General features: G+C 45.0%; 1 protein-coding gene and 1 long non-coding RNA gene across 12 annotated transcripts in view; one reads left to right on the plus strand and one right to left on the minus strand.

The window, feature by feature from the left end:
• The window catches only part of NFIA (nuclear factor I/A), a 571713-nt gene that overhangs the window by 465613 nt on the left and 86788 nt on the right, over positions 1 to 19312 (minus strand). The window lies entirely within an intron of this gene.
• The window catches only part of LOC106728135, a 52539-nt gene that overhangs the window by 25334 nt on the left and 7893 nt on the right, over positions 1 to 19312 (plus strand). For both annotated transcript variants that reach the window (XR_001364392.1, XR_001364391.1), the window contains exons 3-4: positions 1791 to 1953; positions 2741 to 2861. This is a non-coding gene — a long non-coding RNA (uncharacterized LOC106728135). The remainder of the gene's footprint in view (positions 1 to 1790; positions 1954 to 2740; positions 2862 to 19312) is intronic.

Genomic DNA, 19312 nt, shown 5'->3' on the forward strand with positions numbered 1-19312 from the left:
GCCTAAACTGGCAGTTGGACATCCCTCTCACAATCTGGGACCACTGGCTCCTAACTGCTCACCTGCCTGCCTGCCTGGTAGCCCCCAACTACCCCCCCTCTGCTGGCCTGGTTGCCCCTAACTGCCCCACCCCCCCTGCTGGCCTGGTTGCCACACGCAGCTTGCTTGTTCAGTTGTTTGGTCGTCCCTCACTAAGCCCCCTGCCGACCTGGTCATAGGCAGCCATCTTGTGAGGGCATGAGGGTTAATTTGCATATTGCTTCTTTATTATATAGGATGTGGTTTTATATTGTGCATAATTGTATTAATCTGCCCACATCCTTCAGTGAGCCATTTGCCAATACCTGGTGAGGAACATGCACCAGGAATTCCACTTGTAATTGTCATGGTAAGGAAAGATCCCACCTGTGGCGAAAGCATGTACAGAGATAGTCAATCTAATAGAGCAAAAGTGATAACAGCTTAATTGTCCCTAAGTAGGCAAAGAAAACTATGTGTGGTTTAATTAGATGAAATAGTATTTAGTAGTTCAAATAAATATAATATACATGCATATAAACATACTGTTAGGTTTTAAAAAAAGGCCTGTTGCAAAACTGTCTGCTCATTATTCATGGCTAGGTTGAAAATGCAAACTTTCTCTTTATTGAAGCATTCTCTGAAAAATCCCATCCAATGAAATTAATTGAGCTTTCTCACCCCATAGAACTGTAGTTATAACTCTATTTGTTTAAGGTTGACTTCTTCCCTTCACTCTCCATCACATGTACATTGTGAACCACTTAAATGCAGAAATCGGGTCTTAGTCATCGGTGCAGCCCCAGGGTCCCAGCCCGAGAGCTTGCTTACCGTCGGTACTCAGCACATAGTTGTGCAGAGAGGCAAATGCACATGGATGTTTTTCCAGATACTCTCACATATTTCATGACTTTCTCATGTCATGAGATCTTTATTTTCTCTGCGTTTCTGATGAGGAGACCGACTGGTACATTATATCAAATGACTTGCCCTCGGCCACTGAGAGCAATGACGGACGACATTCCAGGTGCCATCTCTCTTGCACTAAACTGCCTTGCATTAGACATCAAGAAAGTGAGATGATTTAAATTTTATGTCACCTGCTTGATGTTTTGGGAAGAGATGGCAGAAAACTTTCTTGGAATCAGGAGAGCATATACAAGAGACCATTAGAAATAGAATAAAATACGGAGCCCAGAGGGGGAGACTGATTTCATTTTAACTCAGCATAATTGAGTAAATAAATTTGAATATTTGTAATGTGCCGAGCAATTGCTTAAGCTCACCCAGGAAGAGCGAGTGGGGAAATCACTGAGGAAATGTCTAGTAGAGCATTGGCACAGAGTAGGTTTCAATAAAGGTCAATTCCTTTTTCTTCTTGAAGGGCAGAGTCAGGACTAGACCCTATATCTCCAGTATTCTTTCGGCCCGGTCAGGGTCATCCAGAGGTCAAGCTGGACAGTGAATCTGTGGGAGATCATGCCTGTACACCTCGCTGGTAAAAACTGACACCACGAATATTTTCTGACAGCTCTTTTGCTCCCTCACTTCAGCCCCCTTCTCATTTTATGCTCACATGGCCATTACTTTCTATTAGCATACTAATAAATGTTTATGAGATTATACTGTATAAACTATAAACTTTTACATATTATTCATTAACCTCGCACATTGGATTGGAGGCTCCTGAACATTTACTGACTTGTAAAACAGGAGAGTGGCATAGAGGGAGCCATGTCTGCTAAACAGGTCTTACTCTGCTCTGCCTGCAGGAAGTGTGCATTGTCATTCGGACAGCCTGGTACTTAAGGACAGCAGACCTGGCCTTGCCTCTTCCCACCTGGGACTTTTTCAACCGCTCAAAGGCCAGTTTCTTTGTTTGCAAAATGATAAGAGTATAATAAGAGTACCTATCGATGGGGTGCTTAGCACAAGGTAGTTACCCAATAAACATAAATTGAATAAAATGGAACCAATGCAGAACCAATGAGAGGAAATGGCAGGGAGTCAGAGAGTTCTATTTGTTAACACATTGTATATGGGGAAACTTATTTATACATTTTACGTTGACTGTAAGTAGTAGAGCCACCTGTTACTACCCGCATACAATGTGTTAATGATGAAAAGACTGATGAGAGGGATTTCCAAGAGTGGGCAGCCTGCATTCCAGTGTGGTAAGCAGTGTGTTCTCGCTACAGATGTGCAAGGAGAAGCTGGACGAAGCAATGTCTGCATGGGGTTGGAGGGTGTACTACATACGGTTTCTTCTATTCCTACGACCCACGGATTCTAGGACTGTGATTTTTCAAGGCCAGAGAGACGGCGAATGGGGGAGTTCCAGTTTTAACTTAGGCACTGACTAGTTTTACAATTTAGTCTAGATTCAAGGCACTTACATTCTCTCTCTGTTCTTTTATCTGTAAAATTGCTACACAAATTCAGTGGAAGAACCCAGATCTGGGGTTCAGAGACAGATGCAATTAAGTCATGTGACTGGGGTTGAGTATTTCCACCCCTTGCATCCTAAGTAACTGATCTCAGGTATGTAGCACAAGGCTAATGAATCTGCTGTGCCAACATCACTGGGGTGTCCTGAGACTCGGATAAGAAAGTAGATGCGATTAGTGTGTTGTAAACACAAAAGGGTCATGAGATGCAGGGTACACTTAGAACACCTCACCGTACTGCAAATCCATTATGTTCTCATTTCCTACCCCACCAGGCTATGAGACATTTAAGTACAAAGCTGTCTTTCCGATCTTTATATTTGGCAGTGCCCAGCAAAGTGAACCCATGGATTCCACACACGTTTATGAAGTGCCTGCTATGGGTCAGGCACATTGGTAAGTGTTGGAGTGAGAGAGGAAAAGGACATGGTCTCTGCCCTCGAGGAACTTGCATTCTGATAGAGGACTGAACTGCAGATATATCCAGAAATAAACGCAAAGGGAACTCTTTCTGAGATTTAGCTGTAAAGGGGGCATCCTGTTTGGGAACGTTGCCACCTTCAGGGCAAGGAAAGCTTCCTCTCCTCTCTGCTGTCCTACAGTGAGCGTCTAAGTTGTTGATGGCCACCTTTCTTGAGAGCCAGGCAGTTGTTGGCTTTGGGTCTTTCCCTGCCCTTGGATACATTCCGATGGAGCGCACAATGGCAATTCATTCTTGGGGTCCACTCACACGGTGGCCGGAGGCAAAGAATGGTGAAGTGATTTAAAGCTTATAGAAATGGTTAAGTCCCCAGCAGCTAGAAGGTACTTTCCAAGGAGGAAGAGCGGATGCCTCTTATAAATACAATTACTATTGATTACTGTCAGATTCTTTTATCTGATTTCTGCCCATTAGGCCCTCTCTTTTGCTGGAAGCTCTCTCTCTTTCCCTCTGCTTCATATTGCCTCCAGAAGTGCCTCTTAAAGGAGTGCTGCGGAATCCTGGTGATCCCTGAATAGCTCGGAGGTGTTATGAGAGCATTCGGAAGAATACTTCAAAGCTTGACAATAAATAACAATTTTACGATTATGACATAAGTGGAAAGAAGGGCAATGTCTCTTTAGTGCTCCATCTCAGAGCAGGAGCTACAACAGCAAAGTCAGCCAATCTCTATTCAGCTGCTTAGCAACCAGAGGCTTTGAGTGGTGCCCCCTTGTAAAGTGTGTGTGAGGGACACCTGTCGCCTTTGCACCCAGAGCATCGTCCCTCCGCTCCTGGTAACAGTACTCCATGTCTGCTTGGGGAGAACTATCCTTCCTCATTGTCAACCCTGTACTTTGGGACGCCCCAGGGGTGGAGCACTCAATGTAGGCATCAATCAAATACAAATCCCATCTTCTGGTCACCGGGATGGGCACGTGATCCAGTTAAGTCCAACGAGAAAGTACTAGGCTTATGAAAAAACCCACCACAGAGACAATGTTGGGTGGTGTGGTGGGTGTCTGAAGCTGCTAGTGGCAGAGAAGGGGCTGCGCTGTGAGCCTGAACCATAGCAGGAGGAGCAGAGTCAGGATCTGCAACCTGGTGGTAGCAGCTGAGCCTGACTCAAGCTGTGTCTGAAGCCAAGTCTGCTCATAGGCTTTTCAGGACATCTGTTTTTTTTCTAGCTTAAGCCAGTTTAGGTTGGATTTTTTTTTCTGCCATTTGCATCTAAAATGGTCCTAAGGTGGTATAGTATGTGATAATTTACTGCATTTTAGACACTTATTTGGCTAAATGAGAATATAAGAAATTATTGTATTTAATTGTGGCGAGCCGGCATGGCCATGGCATACTCAGCCCCACGTTGGGCACCTTATGTGCCGAGCCAGCTCAGCCAGGTTTGGTGAGCCTGAGTGGGGAGGGTGAAGGATTGAGAAAAGACAGACAAGAGAAGAAAGCTGGGTCTGGGTGGGACGCTGTCCTCTCTGATGGAGAGCTAGCGACAGCGCCACGGACTACAAGCCGTGTATTTTCTAGCCAGATTCCACAAGGCAAAGTAAGGGCGTGGTCAAGATGTTTACAGCATTCTCGTGGGTTTTGATCCTACTCAATTACATGCACCTGAACTCTATCAAGCCCACATCACCCAGGCACGTGGGGCCACGTGTTCGGACCGTAGGTTCAAGCTTACAACTACAGCTGTTGGCTATAATTGTGCTGGAGGGCTCTGCCCTCCAGGCTGGGACTTGCATGTGGCCATGAGGGGACTGTGCCCTCTCATTAGTCAGAGGCTTGAACCTGTCCAAACACTGTAGCCGCTCTCCGCATTTAATTATCATGGAAGGGTCGGAGGTAAGTTTTATAATCTTGTTTTATAAGCGAGGAAACCGAGTCTCTGAGAGCACAAGTGACTCCCCTGAAGGAATAAGCTTGTAAGTGATTGGGACTGGCCAGGAACCTAGGGCTTCTGACCACAGCAATTGCTAAGATATATTTTCCTCAAACCAGCTACTTATGGAAAGCAAATGTAAAAGGAATGCAAAGGGAACCACAGCTCATGCTGATGACCACAAGTTGTTATTTGCTGGGAAGTTTGATCCAAAAATACATGGTTCCATTCAAAATTGAAAGACATTCAACCACCTTTCCTATGGCCATTGCCTGGGTCCATCAGACCTTCATCATCCCGCAGTAAGTTTATTCCAGCACATTTTTAGGTAGTCTCTCTGCCTCCAGTTTCATTCCCCTACTATGCATCATCTACCCCGTGACGGAATCATTTTTCTAAATGCAAATCAGATTATAGCATTGCTTGCTTACAACCCTTCAGTAACTCCCAGAACTTTTAAGAAAAAGGACGAATTCAGCTTTGCACACAAGATATTTTATGATCTGACTCTGGTGAGTCTCTAGCTTCATCTGTCCCATTTCTCTAGTCATACTGAGTGAACTTTGGTTCTGCACATGCTGATTCATTGCTCTGCCTTTGTGTCCACCCTTTTCACTGGGTGGAACTCATGTCTTTTCTGGGTTTTTTGTTTTTGTGTTTTGTTTTTTTTTTGGTCTGGCAAACCCTTCCTTAGCCTCAAAATTACTGTCATCCACCAGATGTTGTTTCCTCTGAGAAGCCTTTTGTGATCCATCAGACTGACTTGGATGTTTCTTCTCTGTGCCCCTCCCTGCACTCTGGACATATCTCTCTCATCACACTTCCTACCCCACACAGTAACTGTGTATTACATGCCACTATCTCCCATAGACTGTGGGAAACATTTGTGCCCTATTCAGTTTTACAGACTGCCTGGCACATAACATCAGTAAATGTTTGTTGCATGCATATCAAGAAGGAAAGAATATAGGGAGGAAAATATAGAAGAAGAGATCAATAATTATTTAATACTTTTCTCGAAGATATACTGATGGTATACATTTTAAAGTTAAATTTAGATAATGTGTTCCTCATGGCTTTAATAGTTGCATCAATTGCTTTGTTTTGTTTTGGTTGTATGAGTTTTTTAAAAAAAGAAAAATTTTATGATGTTTTCAGTTAAATAAACAATGTTTATTTTTCTGAGATCTCAGAAACACCTAGAAAACATTGCATGATGAGGTGAGGGAAGGAGTGGTGAGGGTTTCGTGGAGGGGGAGAGAGATCAGGAAGCTGAGAGCGGGGGTCTCCTGGTCCCATTACTAGCTGAAAGCTCTGGCGGGATGAAAATGATTTATGTTAGGGATCTCAGCAACTAACTCCAGTCTCCAGGGATGGAAACATTTTGCTTCCAAGCATGCTAAGTTTGGGATCTTGTGCTTACTGAGTCTGACAGTTGATAAAGGATCTTGTCCCCAAGGAACTTGTCTTAAGTTTAACCCTGAAAACGTCCAGGGGGAATGGCATGTGTTCCTTGGGTTTCTGCATCTCTTTCTAATTATGTTGCTTACCTGCTGTTTCCTGTGAGTATTAAATGTGCTCATGCTGAGCAGGAATTTTCCACATCAGGCCTCTTATGCTACGAGACTGAGCCTTCATCATTAACTCCCACCTATTCATAGAAAGCTTAGCGTCCATCTCTCATTTAAGAAATTGATTCCTCACAAGAGGCGCTTTATACTGGGCCCAAAGTGTGAAAGGAGTTTTTGGCAGGTTGGTTTCTGATGGGATACCTTAAGTGAACCATCCATCCACCCATGCAACGTCCATCATCCATTCATCCATCCATCCCATAACCACTTTCTGAAATCTTATGCTGTTCCATGTTTTCTGTAGGAACAATAGATGACATACCTAAGGCAGAGTGGGTAAGAATATGGGGCAGAATAGTCTTCCTGGAGGTGTAGATGCCTAAGATGAACAGGAGTTAGCTAGTTAGCTGTGCTGGTGGATAGGGGTTGGGGGATGGTTGTTCCAGATTGAAGTAAAAACTTGGGCAATTGCACAGAAATACAAGAGAGCATGATGAGTTTCAGGCACTGCAAGATAGAAGGTCACATACTTATTGAGCACCTTTCTTGTGCCAGGTGCTGTGCTGGGATCTTCGAGAATGAGCTTTGCTGCATAATTACCACAGTGAAGGCCTAATGATATTTACTAAGTATTACTCTTAATGGAAGATTTAATAAATAAGTTAGATGCAGATGGCAGAGGCAATGGAAAAGCATGAGAGAGGGGAAGTAAATTCTATTTATTGACAATACATGCTAGAAGCATTACATTAAAATCCTCTGTGTTGTTCCATGTGCTGCTATAGGAACAATTCCCCATAGAGATAACAGATATAAAAAATGGAGTCTCTGAGAAGAAAGGCAGGTATACACTGCCAGGTTTGGGGACTAAAAAAATCCACAATTTTCCCACTGTGACCTTCTGTCTATCACCAAAAAAGAGCTTCTCTTTGACTAATGGCTCTGAGGATCAGGGTCTGTCCTCTTTCCCCTCCAGCCTTGGAGACAGAGCTTAATCATGCAAACGATGGAGAGAGGGAATCCTTTCTGAAAAAGGGGCCCCTAGAAAGGGAGGCTAGAGAGAAAGTGGATATCAGGGAGTCATGTCAGTTCCATGCTTTGGGCCAACTTTAACCATCATCTAAGATCCATCCTAAATCCTCTGTCCTTTGATAAGCCTGCCCTGAAAACACCAGGCCTTTGTCCCTTGCTCTCAGAAGTTATTGTCTGTATATTATAATACAGTGGGGCCTTGACTTACGAGTTTAATTCGTTCCGTGACGGAGCTCGTAACTCAAATTACTTGTATGTCAAATCAATTTTCACCATTACAATGACATATGATGCTGGGCTGATGTTGTGGCATTCACTGTGACGTTCGCTGCGCCAACTAGCGGTGGGGTATCTGAAGCTGGCTTGTAACCCGAATTTTAGCTCTCAACTCAAAGCAAAAAATCGGCCGAGAGACGGCTCATATCTCGAAAAACTTGTTAGTCGGGACACTCGTAAGTCAAGGCCCCACTGTATATGTAGCAACTAATCATGTCTGGCCTTGTGGCAGCTCTTCTACTATTACCTTACACTGATATTTCTCTCTGGCTTTGTAATTCATCTTTGTGTGTGTATGTTTTTTTCCTCCAATCCTATATAATAAAACCCTAATCGACCGAATGGCGGAACGACTGGTCGCTATGATGTGCACTAGCCACCAGGGGGCAGACGCTCAATGCAGAAGCTGGTCTCATGGCTGGCGAGCCCAGCGGCGGTGGTGGGAGTCTCTCCCACCTCCACAGCAGTGCGGACATCCCCCAAGGGGTCCCAGACTGCGAGAGGATGCAGGCTGGGCTGAGGGAACCCCCCAGTGCATGAATGTCATGCATTGGGCCTCTAGTTCAATTATAAACACCTTGAGGGCAGAGACTTTGTCACAAATATATTTTAAATCTTTCCTTTATCTCCAATACTAGAGGCCTGATGCATGAATTCGTGCATGGGTGGGGTCTGGTGGGCCCGCCCTGATGGGGACCCATCGGGCAGAGCCGGCGGTGGGGTCTAATTCTGGAAGCTATTATTATCTAATTATACTTTAAGGATGACCAAAAGAAAACCCACAACAGAACTGTTTTGCATTTGCCATGAGATGAAGTTGTTTATGTGTTGTTTGCAACGTATATCAAGATGGATGATGGCCCTTTAAGATTTTTGCGTTCTTCCCGGGGCTCTGCCCTCAGTTTCCCAATATGAGCTTCATGGCTGTTTGTTTAAAAGTTTTTCTGTTTTTTGAATGTGCCTACCCTTCACTGTTGCTCCTGGCAGCCTGCAGGTCCTCTCTGCCGCCCCTTTTAAAGAGAGATCGAAAGCTCCCCTAATCTGCAAGGCAACGCAATTTCACAAAATCCCCACCCAGCCTCTCTACATTCCTCAGCAAAGGGCTGCCATCCCGGTAATGCTTAGGTAGCCTTTTTGGCTAACTTGGAAGGTCCCCTGGGGCTGTGGCCCATGGAGGGAGAATTCCACACCTTGGCTGCAGTATTAGCAGAGCTCTCTGGAGACACTGGTTGGAGACAGAAGGGACTGATAATTATTTTCTTGTGCTTTCACTAAATGCACATGTACCAGGGAGCCAGGCAGTGATTTAGGGGTGTTGGGGGCTGATGAGGGGTGGGACCGGCTGGGGCAAGGGGCTGTGGGTGGTTTGCTGGCCGGCCCCACCCCCAATCGGGGTTGGGGGGCCTGCTTGGGGGGGCAGGACCGAGTGGGGTGAGGGGCCCCAGTCGTTCTGGTCATTCCGGTCATTCTGCCATTCAGTCGCTGGGCTTTTATTATATAGGATGTAGCACAGTGCTGGATAGTAAAGGCTCAATAAATACATATGTCTCAGCAGGAACAGCCTGATCTGATGGGAGGGGACAAAGGAGTGTTTGTCAGCAGAAGCCAGGAAAGGTTCAGCCCATGGAGCGTTATCCACAGAGGGTTGAAGGAACAAGCAAGGCCAAAATTGAGAGCTCTTGGGTCCCTATGTTCAGGCTAAAACAATTAACATGGAGTCTCCAGAGAGGGGGATGATGACAAAAATGCCATTAAATTAATAGAATATCTCTTATGTGCCAGAGTCTGTGCTGTCTCTAATCCTTGCCACTGTCCTAGGTGAGGTTGAGAGAGAATAAATAAGTCACATGGCTTATAAGTGATTTAAGTGACACTGACACTTAGATGTGTCTCACTCGATAGAGAAATAACACCTAAAACAAATGCCTCCTTCATAATACTGCCTAGTCTGTAGCATTATTCTCTAATTTCCAACAAACTAAATGGGCACCTGTACCTACCTCATTGCTGGTAAAACTCTTTGGAGGCCTCAGAACAGAGCTATAAACAGCAGACAACTCATGACTCGACCCATATTGGACATGGTGCAGTGGCTTCTTCAATTTGATAAGATCAAGGGCCACTCTGCAATGTGCTTTGATGACAACTTCATCTGGCTCAGCAAGAGTCTACAACAGAAGAGGGCAGCTTTGGAGAGAACCATGTTTTCTGTGTTTGCAGTGGGTTAGGTGAGAGTAACCCCCAAGCAGAGGCCTTCGGAGGCCCTCAGGAGCTGGTGTCAGTAAGACTAAACTAATCCCATCCTTTTCGTTTACCGAATAGTTTATGTACTGTCTGCGCATATGTCTTGTTGAACCGAGATCAACAATTCTGTGGGATTCACAGGGTGGCATGTATGTTCCCATTTTGCAAACCAGGGGAAACAGACTCAGATGTAGTTACTTGATGTGCTCAAGGTCACAGAGTTAATTTGTGGCTGAGCGGGGATTGGATCTGGGCTGTTTGACTCCTAGTCCCAGGTACTTGAGCAAGTCAGTTAAATCAACTGAATCAACAATTAAGCACTTACGGAGTGTGAGGCACATGGAATGTGGACGTGCTTTAGACTGGCTTCCCGTGCACAGAAACAGCTATTGCCTGAATAGCACTTGCTGTGTGCCAGGCCCTTGCTCTAAATGCTTCACTTAGAGTGACTCATTTAATTCCCATAACAACTCTGTGAGGGACTATACTTATTATCTTCATTATCTGCATGGGGAAATGGAGGCACGAAGCAGTTAAATAGAGCTGGAGTTCAAATATAGGCAGGCTAGGTCAGATACTTTTTACTTAGATCCTATACCACACTGCTTCTGGGCTCAGGAGGCGCCTGGGGAGAGAAGGGAGATGCTAAATGACAATAGATCAATACTGTTTGGGTTCGAATACTCGCTCTAGCACTTAAAGCTATTTGACCTTGGGCAAGTAACTTTATTTTTGTGTGCTTCACTACGGTAGTTGTGAAAATTTAATAGGGGTGTGTGTGTGTAGAACTTAGAACAATGCTGGGACCTGCAGTTAGTATGACATGAGTGTATGTTATCATCATCATTCCAATGGAGCCTTGACATGGACTAGTTTCCAGACTCATAGCATGGATAAGTGTTATAAATTTTCAGAAGAAGGAGAACTTATTTTCATACTCATGAAACTTCCATGCTCACCCAGCCAGTTGGGGGCATGGCTTTGACTAGAACCCAGGTATCCTCACTTCTAGATCTGCTCATTTTACTGTTCTGCCTTCAAGCAGTTCCTGTCTGAATCATTGTAGGCTAGCTAAATTAGGGACTATGTGTCCTCAGCCCACACTAGTGTTGCCTCTTGTGGCACCAAGTTCAGTGTGAGTTCATACACTGCCTTTTCTCTACCATCCCTTTGGGAAAGATGCAACTGAGCAATGGATTTGGCAATGATGGGAAAGACCTTTCACAGAAACAAGGGGCTCAATAATCTATAAACAGTCCCTGGATAAAAACAACCAATGTCAGGTGTCTACTTACTTTTCTCATTAATCTCCACAGTAACTGGATATATTCATTTTTATCTTTCTTTATACAAATAGAAAACTAAAGGCTTAATTTTTGGCATCTTTGTTTCAGTAGTTTTCTCCAGGTCTCACAGTAAGAAAATGATTGGATCAGATGTAAACAATGGTCCATATTCTAACCCTGGGGCAGACAACTGGTTGCATCCTGTTTGGTGATTAGTAGTACCTGCCTGGAGCACTACTGAGGAAATTGAGAGGAAAGGTCTTGAATCTGTTTGGCAAGAACACTGTGGCCTGTTAGCGATGTCTGCCATGGTGGGAGAATGGGGATTGGCAGCACTACAAGTTCATTGCTGGCCTGCTCACACCAGCCTGTACTACCTCTCCAGAGAGCTGGAGTCCAGATTGAGGCTGTCAGTGAGAGGACACTGTTCTTTCAGAGAGGGGTAATAGCTTGTTGGCTAGCTTTATCTTCTATCCATCCATCCATCCATCCATCCACCCACCCACCCATTAATCTATCCATCAGCCATTCATCCATCTGTCTATTCATCCATCCATCCCTCCATTTCTCCACCCAACAAACTTTTGTTGTGGGGGTGCTCTGTGTAAGGCACTGACTGTGCTTGGTGATGTGGAGCTAAGGTAGTACCTAGGTCTCCTGGTCCCATAGCGTTGAATGGAGCTTCCTCGAGGGGTTTTATTGGGATAGTGTTAGGGAGAGTAATGAGGAAAGGTTTATACAGAGACTGGGCATTTGGGGAGACCATGCAGAGCAGCAGGCAGGTTGCTCCCCCACCTCTGCTCCTAAGGCTGCAGATGAGTGCCCAGCTGGCCAGCTGGCCACTGGCACAATCTGCCTCTTTGTGTGAAAACCAGTGGAATCACATATGTGCTGCTCCCAGATGTGGTCTCGGCACCAGCACTTTCCAAGCGGGAGGTTCTGTCATGGTGCTGCCTGCCAAATCTCGTCCAGAGGACTGAGGCCGCTTGGCCAGCCGACCAGGCTGCGCGCCTGTGCAGTGCACGGCCTGGCTACTGAGGAGATCAGGCCGGGGGAGGCAGGGAAGGGCAGAAGCCGTGTGTGTGTGTGTGTGTGTGTGTGTGTGTGTGTGTGTGTGAAGCTGGATCAAAGCCCTTTCTTGCTGTGCTCTGTACTTGAGACATTTCACTGGGTTCGAGACAAAGAGGCTTTGTGAGCTGTTCCAAGTGCTGTGGTGTGCTGACTGTGAGACACATCCAGGGTAAACCCAGCCCAAAGCCACGGCCGGCCTCAGGTTCAAACCCCAAATGCAATTTGCAGTGGTTGGAAAGGACAAAGGATGGGTGGCAGGACCCAGAAGTAACACAGTGAAACCCAATGCACCCAATAGGTCTGGGGGCACTGATTTGATGTTTCAGGCGAGATCTTTAAGGAAATCCTATCAGATTCTTCTTATCTGCACACACAGAAAAATCGGTAGCGTCTACATTTCATTGTCTGGCAAAGGTAAGGTCCACATGAAATTTTCTTGGAAGATTATTGTTGTTTTGATATTTAGAGTGCATGTCAGGGAGGGGAAAAGAAGATAGCTGGTCAGGTGTTTTCCTTTCCCTTTTAAGCCTCACCTGCTTTGCAGAACAACTTGTACTTTGTCAGCTGAGAGCAGTGCCTGGCGTTCAGGCTGGTGTTTTGGCTATAATTGAATTGCTGGGGTGCGTTAAGCATTGCAGGGTTTTAAGCAGAGAAATAATTTAACGATGTGGCCTTTAGGATTGTTAATTAGCACTGTCTGCATGAACATGTAACAATAACACCACCTACTGTAAAAGCGAACGTGCTACACTTCCGAACACTCATTTCTTCTGGGCTTCCCGCAGAGAAGCAGTCATTAACTCTTTTTTTGACAAACGCTTTTAGACATGCTCTCTAGGCTCCTGAAGTCACCTCTCTGGCCAATCCTGATTCCTTCTCTACTTTTTATCTACCAGGCAAGCTGGCAGACAGGCAAGCATGGAGACCTGTGAGCTTAGCCCCACAGAGTGGCGCCCAGAGATGAGGAGGTGCTGGTCTTGCCCTGCAAGGCTCCAGGGACACTCATTCCAGGGCCCAGGAGGAGATTCAGAGGAAGATGTGGAGAGATTGGGACTCTTGTATGTGATTGACGGGAATGAAGAATGGTGCAACCACTATGGGAAACAGTATAAGGGCTCCTTAAAACATTAAAAAACAGAACTACCATGATTCAGTAATCCCACTTCTGGATATTTACCTGAGAGAATTGAAATCAGAGCCTTGAAGAGATAGCAACACTTCTATGCTTATTGCAGCATTATTCACAATAGCCAAGATGTGGCAACAACCTGAATACTTACGGACTGATGAATGGGTAAAGAAAATGTGGTATATATACACACAGTGGAATATTATTCAGCCTTTAAAAAGAAGGAAATTCTGCAATATGTGACAACAGGGAGGAATCTTGAGGACATTATGTGAAGTGAAATAAGCCAGTCACAGAAAGGCAAATGCTGCACGATCCCACTTATGTGGGGGTATGGAAAGTAGTCAAATTCACAGACTCAAGGAAAGAGTAGCATGGTGGTTGCCAGGGGCTGGGGACAGGGGAAAATGAGAGTTGCCAATTAGAGGGTATAAAGTTTCAGTTAAGCAAGATGAGTAATATCTAGAGATCTGTTGTACAACATGTTACCTAGAGTCAATATACTGTATTTTACAGTTGACATTTGTCAGTAGGGAAGATCTCATGTTAAGTGTTCTTACCGAAATTTAAAAAAGGAAGGTCATGGGGTCAGGTCATTGGAGGAGAGGTCATTGGCTCACTCCCTGCCCACCCTGCTGGAGGAACTGGTCAGTGGCCATGAGTTTGGAGGAAGCCCACAGAATGCCTCCTGCTACTATTTTCTCTGGCTTATTGCGACTGGAGGCTGATGATAATGGGGGAATGACAGTTTCCCTGCCTTCTTCCATTTACATCATAATGGCCAAGTGCCTTTTCAATCATCCACCCTTCTCTTTACTCACAAGTGTATCTTTTCTTCTGAAAACATATATATCTCTATGAGACAAAAGCAGCAGCATTCAGGTATCTGAGCACTAGGTTAGGCCTTCACCTCTATTCAGCCAAACCTTCCCAGGGCTGTGCTCTAGGCCTGCACATCTCCAATGAGAAGTCCAACTTGGAAACCTCAAGTTCTAACATCTCTCTCTCTGCCCACAACCTCCTGTCCTTCTGGCGCTCTCACTCCTTTCCTCTCCCAGCCTCATCTGGCCTCTTGTCCAGAGATGGCATATACCTGGTGTGTAGCTGCCACTCTTTTTGTGCCCATGGAGAACATTCGCAATCCATCTGCCATTCTTTCCCGTTGAGCACAGAGGTAACTTTGGAGTCCTTCTCCGCACAGGATTCTATCAATTGGCCTTGACCCCTTGAGATGGACACTATTTACCATTCCATCTCTAATGACTTGACCCATTTTCTTTCAACCCCCCAGGGTAGGTCCTGTGGTTGATCATCTGGACTCTTCATAGCACCCCCAGTTCTCTTGCACCCACATATGTGTCTGTCCAGTGGGGAGTTCCCTCCACTCTTATGCCCAGACTCCTCATGCTGTTTGAGTATTTGGCAGGACTGTGTGGTTTCTACTTCAGAGCTGCCTTTTTGCTTGTTCTTTCTGAGTATCTTATCTTCTCAAAGCAGCCTTTCAAAGCATAACCTGCCATTTTGGTCCCTGTAGACCATGCTACTTTCACCTCTTAACTGTTAACCTCCCCTCCTATTTCACTGGGAAAACTGGGAGAGGCTTGGCCAACCTCCCCCTTAGCCTCCTCCCCTGCTTCCCACTTGTATCCTGCTTCCCTCCACATCTCTCACTGGAGAGCCTGTAATTACTGCCCAGAGCACTGTGTCCTCCCTCTTCTGAGATGTCAGCTTTTCTTTCACACCCAGAGAAAGCTCATCTGCCTGGTAAAACCTTCCTTTGCTGTCTCTCACCAGAAGCCGACTTGGACTATGTTTTTCCATGGCATCTTCTGTATTCATCCCAGTGAATTGGCATCTCTCTGTTTTCTAGTCTCATGTTCATTAAAGACTCTAACAATATCTAGAATGAGGCGAGAATTCACATTATATTTGTCAAGTAAATAAATGAAGTGAAAAGTTGAGGCAGAGAATAGCTTTTGCCCATCTCCCAGCCCCTTGTTCTTGCTGCTAAAATTCCTTATCTGCACTTCTCTTTTTCAATGATGTTTATCATTTCCTGTCATTGATTTTAGTATCTTTATGCAAGTTTTATCATCCCTCCCACACTGCAGGTTCCTTCAGGCCGTTATCTAGATTTCCGTGAACTCTGTTTCTCCCCAAACATACATATATAGTATATGCACACTTGTTGTCTTATTTATTTGAATGAGAAATTCTTGTTGTATTTTATTACTTTGCTCAGAATATGAGCTCAATACAGATTTTTTATATTAAATTGGATTTAACCCTTTGACATAGAAATGTCTCAATAGCTAAAAAGTTCTAAAAATGAACTGGATTATAAAGTCCATGAGGTGAGGGATGGTTTGCTTATCTTGTTTTCATATTGTTCCTAGCAGAATGATGGATGAGTGACAGGTATTAAATACATATTTATTGATGAAACTATGAACATCCTTTATCCTACCCTTTGGAAGAAATCAAACCCAGGTAGCCAAGAGTAATACTAGTACCATTTTTTTGATGAAGATCCCCAGAACACAGCATTTTTTTCTTCCAATACAATTAACCAACCAAAAGTCAGGAGGGACAGTTGTCATAAACCCCTGCCCTTGCTCGATGGACAAAATGCCTTCTGATTTGGGTTAGAGTTAGATTTATGTATTTTTAATCCTAAAGCTCTGGCATGGCGTATGGGTTTCCAGAATCACTAGCTCAGACTGACAGACATGCTATCTTTCCCACTTAAACACTTCCCTTACTAGCTGGGGTCTGGTGCCCTTAAACACAAATGCACTCCCACAGGGGAGAGTGGCCGTAATTCAGCTGCGATGATGAAGTGGGCAGTAATCTGTCAGATCAATTATGTACGAGGCCCATCTTCTCTAGGGTTCCCTTGATTCTTTTTTTCTTCCTGACAGTTCACCTTGTGCCCAACCTTCTGTCTCTCAGAGTCAGACCTGCAGATGATTGCCTGCCACCTTCAGATGAATTTCCCCTGATTTCTAGAAGAGGTACTTACTGGTAAACCTATTGGTGGTAGACAGACCTCACACTCCTAAATTGCTTTTATTTATACTTTTATTTTAAAATATATTTTATTGATTTTTTTACAAAGAGGAAGGGAGAGGGATAGAGAGTTAGAAACATCGATGAGAGAGAAACATCAATCAGCTGCCTCCTGCACACCCCCTACTGGGGATTGAGCCTGCAACCAAGGTACATGCCCTTGACCAGAATCGAACCTGGGACCCTTCAGTCCGAAGGCCAACGCCCTATCCACTGAGCCAAACCAGTTAGGGCTATACTTTTATTTTAAATATCTTTTTATTGATTTCAGAGAGGAAGGGAGAGGGAGAGATAGAAGCATCAATGATGAGAGAATCATTGGGCTGCCTCCTGCATGCCCCACACTGGGGATCGAGCCCGCAACCCGGGCATGTGCCCTGATCGGGAATCGAACCATGACCTCCTGGTTCAAAGGTTGACACTCAACCACCAACCCATGCTGGCTGGGCATCCTAAGTTGCTCTTAAAGATATTAGATGGTACCCCCTGAAGACCTCAAGTTTCCTCTAGTTATTCCTATTTTCTGTTTCTTCTGGAGTAACTCTCACTTGGACCACAGTAAGCAGGACCTACCATCTAAGGGGCTGTTTCAGGAAACAGGGAGGTCTCCGTCCTGGTTTTCCTCTGCATCTGGGCCACTGTGAGCAGCGGTCAGGGGAGCTTCTGGGCGGCCTGATGAGCATTGTTTCTTGTGACACTTCATAAAACCCTCTCAGGGTGAGCAGAGGAGATGGCGACATCACATTCCGTTATTTCAGTTGAATTTTCAGTCTGACGTGGCAGAAGCCAGTCCAAATTTAATGAGAGTGGCTGGCAGGAAGCACCTCCAGGCGGTCAAAAGGTAGCTGCTTTCGCCTCTTTACAAAAGTTGGATCACAATGTATCCAGGATGTGACTACTTCTTTACATCTCCTCCCTGCGCCACATCTGTGACAACATTATTGGGGCTGGACTCCTGCAATACCCTACCACTCATCTATTTCCCTGCATTTTCTTGCGCCCCCTCCAAACAGCAGCCAAAATTATGTTTTTAAAACGCAAATCATTTAAAAGGCTTAAAACACTTCCATGTCTTCCTCTCTTACACAGAATAAAATCTAATTCTGTATGATGGCCTGCCAGGCCCCGGGAGACTGGCTCCCCCTCCTTGCAGACCGCATGTCCCCTCCCTCTCCCTCAGTTCATCCTGATCCCAGGGGCCTTCTCCTCTTCTGAGGATGCACCAAGTTCCTTTCTGTCTTTCGGACTCTGCTTCACCTAGAACAGTGGTCGGCAAACTCATTAGTCAAAAGAGCCAAATATCAACAGTACAACAATTGAAATTTCTTTTGAGAGCCAAATTTTTAATACTTAAACTATATAGGTAGGTACATTGTTATTAACTTAATTAGGGTACTCCTAAGGCTTAGGAAGAGCCACACTCAAGGGGCCAAAGAGCCGCATGTGGCTCGCAAGCCGCACTTTGTTGACCACGGACCTAGAATGCTTTTGAACTAGACCTTTGCGTGCTTAGAACCTTCTTGTCATTGAGGCCGCAGGTTACGAACAACTTTCCTAGGTGACCCCTACCTGATCACCCCATTATAAAGCAGACCCATCTACTGTGCCCTGTTTTACTTTCTTTATTGTACTCAACTCTGTCAGGTCTTTCCTCACTTATTTGTTCCTCATGTATAGTAAGCTGCCCCCCAAATAATATTATTCCCAGGATCATCACTGTATCCCTTGGGCTTAGAAAAATGCTTGAGGTGAAGTAGGAGCTCAATAAATATTTGTTGAATATTTGAATGCATGGTGCATTCCTTGAGTCCTGTCTACTTAGCTTGCACAGCTATACCTTTCATTTATCCTTTCTTCAAGAAACATCTATTTTGCAGTTGATTCAAGCGTGGGATCTTGACTCTGACCACATTGTGTTCAAGGTCTCACTTTGCCACATGCTAACTGAGTAACTTCTCAGGCCTTGTTAACTCGTCTCTGTAATGGGGAGAATAACAGTAGGGCAACCTCCTAAGCTGGTTATGAAGACACAACGGCATAATATTTTCTTGGTATCTGACATATAGTAGTTGCTCAATAAAAATAAAAATTTGGTCAGTTTTTGTAGGTTAGGGTGGATTTAACTCAAAACCTTGAGAGGAAAGATAGATGCCTGCCAAGTCCTATTCCAAGAGAAAATTTTCAAGTACAGGCTTTGGTGCCAGAGACACCGGGACCCATCATTTAGGAGTCATTTCATCAGTTTTACTTTTCTTCCCTGTAATGTGGAAGAATTACACATCTCTAGTAGGGTTGGGGTGAGAATTAGAGATAATGCCTAAAAAACGCCAAGCTGGAGCCTGGCTCTGCTCTCAGGAGGTGGCAGCCACATTGCCTGTGCCTGAGCGTCCCAGGTGGCGGGGTTTGCTGTGTAGAGAGGAAGAGGAGGAGGGAAACAGACAGCCTAGCAATCTGTGGAAATCTTTTCCTAACACTTCTGATATGCAGCAGCCCAGGTGCTCTCATTGGACTTCCTCTTACTCACCTTCCTGTCTGGTTGGCAGTCACTGGGCTGGAGGCCACGCCACGGCCCCTCCCTGGTGGGCCAGCAGGTGTTATTTCCTCTCAGTCCCCTCTAATGAAAAGCACTCGCATCCAGTAAATCTTTCCTTTGCTCTTATTAAAGCACTTGATGCTGGTAATTGAGGTCTATTCCAAGCGAGGTGGGAATCAATAAGGTGTTCCACTTAACCACTTCAGCAGTCAAAGAGCTCTTTTCTTAGTCTTCACTCTGGCCAGTGCCCACAGAACTCAAAGGCTTAGCAGGCCCTGGTCACTT

This window comes from Myotis brandtii, unplaced genomic scaffold (genome assembly GCF_000412655.1).
Source record: "Myotis brandtii unplaced genomic scaffold, ASM41265v1 scaffold540, whole genome shotgun sequence".
NCBI classification, from domain to species: Eukaryota; Metazoa; Chordata; class Mammalia; order Chiroptera; family Vespertilionidae; genus Myotis; species Myotis brandtii.